The following is a 3,900-nucleotide window of genomic DNA, read 5'->3' as shown; positions in this document are numbered from 1 at the left end:
TAAATCCATTTTGAGTGAATCAAATTGCTATGGTTTCATATTGAACTCTATTTTATGAATCTAAACAGAAAAAGTATAGGTTTATAGTCGGAAAAATAAGTTACAAGTCCTTTTTGTAAAGGTAGTCATTTCAGTCGAAACAACGACGTCTAGATGACCATTTTAGAAAACATACTTCCACTTTGAGTTTAACCATAATTTTTGGATATAGTTTCATGTTCATAATAAAAATCATTTTCTCAGAACAACAACTTTTAAATCAAAGTTTATCATAGTTTTTAATTAACTAACTCAAAACAGCCCGCGGTGTTACTACGACGGCGTAAATCCAGTTTTACGGTGTTTTTCGTGTTTCCAGGTTTTAAATCATTAAGTTAGCATATCATATAGATATATAACATGTGTTTAGTTGATTTTAAAATTCAAGTTAGAAGGATTAACTTTTGTTTGCGAACAAGTTTAGAATTAACTAAACTATGTTCTAGTGATTACAAGTTTAAACCTTCGAATAAGATAGCTTTATATGTATGAATCGAATGATGTTATGAACATCATTACTACCTTAAGTTCCTTGGATAAACCTACTGGAAAAGTGAAAAATGGATCTAGCTTCAACGGATCCTTGGATGGCTCGAAGTTCTTGAAGCAGAATCATGACACGAAAACAAGTTCAAGTAAGATCATCACTTGAAATAAGATTGTTATAGTTATAGAAATTGAACCAAAGTTTGAATATGATTATTACCTTGTATTAGAATGATAACCTACTGTAAGAAACAAAGATTTCTTGAGGTTGGATGATCACCTTACAAGATTGGAAGTGAGCTAGCAAACTTGAAAGTATTCTTGATTTTATGTAACTAGAACTTGTAACATATATGAAGAACACTTAGAACTTGAAGATAGAACTTGAGAGAGATCAATTAGATGAAGAAAATTGAAGAATGAAAGTGTTTGTAGGTGTTTTTGGTCGTTGGTGTATGGATTAGATATAAAGGATATGTAATTTTGTTTTCATGTAAATAAGTCATGAATGATTACTCATATTTTTGTAATTTTATGAGATATTTCATGCTAGTTGCCAAATGATGGTTCCCACATATTTTAGGTGACTCACATGGGCTGCTAAGAGCTGATCATTGGAGTGTATATACCAATAGTACATACATCTAAAAGCTGTGTATTGTACGAGTACGAATACGGGTGCATACGAGTAGAATTGTTGATGAAACTGAACGAGGATGTAATTGTAAGCATTTTTGTTAAGTAGAAGTATTTTGATAAGTGTCTTGAAGTCTTTCAAAAGTGTATGAACACATATTAAAACACTACATGTATATACATTTTAACTGAGTCGTTAAGTCATCGTTAGTCGTTACATGTAAATGTTGTTTTGAAACCTTTAGGTTAATGATCTTGTTGAATGTTGTTAACCCATTGTTTATTATAACAAATGAGATGTTAAATTGTTATATTATCATGATATTATGATATATAATATATCTCAGTATGATGTATATACAGTTAAATGTCGTTACAACGATAATCGTTACATATATGTCTCGTTTCGAAATCATTAAGTTAGTAGTCTTATTTTTACATATGTATTTCATTGTTAATACACTTAATAATATATTTACTTATCATTTAACATAATTAACCAAGTGTATCAATATCTTAATATGATTGTTATTTACATGCATAATTTTAACCATTTTAAAACCATAATTTTAGTTCTACCATAAAATGTATATGCAAGTGTTTTTTGTTTCCTTGAAGACATGCTACGAGCATGTGTTATTGATTTCGGAAACAGTTGGGATCGACATCTACCGTTAGCAGAATTTTCCTACAACAACAGCTACCATTCAAGCATTGAGATGGCGCCGTTTAAAGCACTTTATGATAGAAAGTGCAGGTCTCCGATTTGTTGGAGTGAAGTGGGGGATAGACAGATTACGGGTCCGGAGATTATACAAGAAACTACCGAGAAGATCATCCAAATTCAACAACGGTTGAAAATCGCCCAAAGTCGACAAAAGAGCTACGCTGACATTAAAAGAAAAGATATAGAATTTGAAATTGGAGAGATGGTCATGCTTAAAGTTGCACCTTGGAAAGGCGTTGTTCGATTTGGTAAACGAGGGAAATTAAATCCAAGGTATATTGGACCATTCAAGATTATTGATCGTGTCGGACCAGTAGCTTACCGACTTGAGTTACCTCAACAACTCGCGGCTGTACATAACACTTTCCACATCTCGAATTTGAAGAAATGTTTTGCTAAAGAAGATCTCACTATTCCGTTAGATGAAATTCAAATCAACGAAAAACTTCAATTCATCGAAGAACCCGTCAAAATAATGGATCGTGAGGTTAAAAGACTTAAGCAAAACAAGATACCAATTGTTAAGGTTCGATGGAATGCTCGTAGAGGACCCGAGTTCACCTGGGAGCGTGAAGATCAGATGAAGAAGAAATACCCGCATCTATTTCCAGAAGATTCGTCAACACCTTCAACAGCTTAAAATTTCGGGACGAAATTTATTTAACGGGTAGGTACTGTAGTGACCCGAACTTTTCCATGTTTATATATATTAATTGAGATTGATATTTACATGATTAAATGTTTCCAACATGTTAAGCAATCAAACTTGTTAAGACTTGATTAATTGAAATATGTTTCATATAGACAATTGACCACCCAAGTTGACCGGTGATTCACGAACGTTAAAACTTGTAAAAACTATACGATGACATATATATGGTTATATATATAGTTAACATGTTTTTATTATAAGTATGTATCTCATTAGGTATTTTAACAATGAGTTATATACATAAAAATGAGACTATTAATTTAAGAAACTCGAAAACGATATATATAATGATTATCGTTATAACAACGTCTTACTAGGTACATATGAATCATATTAAGATATTGATACACTTGGTTAATTATGTTAAATGATAAGTAAATATATTATTAAGTGTATTAACAATGAAATACATATGTAAAAATAAGACTACTAACTTAATGATTTCGAAACGAGACATATATGTAACGATTATCGTTGTAACGACATTTAACTGTATGTACCTCATACTGAGATATATTATATATCATAATATCATGATAATATAACAATTTAACATCTCATTTGTTATAATAAACAAAGGGTTAACAACATTCAACAAGATCATTAACCTAAAGGTTTCAAAACAACATTTACATGTAACGACTAACGATGACTTAACGACTCAGTTAAAATGTATATACATGTAGTGTTTTAATATGTGTTCATACACTTTTGAAAGACTTCAAGACACTTATCAAAATACTTCTACTTAACAAAAATGCTTACAATTACATCCTCGTTCAGTTTCATCAACAATTCTACTCGTATGCACCCGTATTCGTACTCGTACAATACACAGCTTTTAGATGCATGTACTATTGGTATATACACTCCAATGATCAGCTCTTAGCAGCCTATGTGAGTCACCTAACACATGTGGGAACCATCATTTGGCAACTAGCATGAAATATCTCATAAAATTACAAAAATATGAGTAATCATTCATGACTTATTTACATGAAAACAAAATTACATATCCTTTATATCTAATCCATACACCAACGACCAAAAACACCTACAAACACTTTCATTCTTCAATTTTCTTCATCTAATTGATCTCTCTCAAGTTCTATCTTCAAGTTCTAAGTGTTCTTCATATATTTTACAAGTTCTAGTTACATAAAATCAAGAATACTTTCAAGTTTGCTAGCTCACTTCCAATCTTGTAAGGTGATCATCCAACCTCAAGAAATCTTTGTTTCTTACAGTAGGTTATCATTCTAATACAAGGTAATAATCATATTCAAACTTTGGTTCAATT

The sequence above is a fragment of the Rutidosis leptorrhynchoides genome, chromosome 7 (genome assembly GCF_046630445.1).
Source record: "Rutidosis leptorrhynchoides isolate AG116_Rl617_1_P2 chromosome 7, CSIRO_AGI_Rlap_v1, whole genome shotgun sequence".
Taxonomy (NCBI): Eukaryota; Viridiplantae; Streptophyta; class Magnoliopsida; order Asterales; family Asteraceae; genus Rutidosis; species Rutidosis leptorrhynchoides.
Note: the sequence above shows the minus strand (reverse complement) of the source record.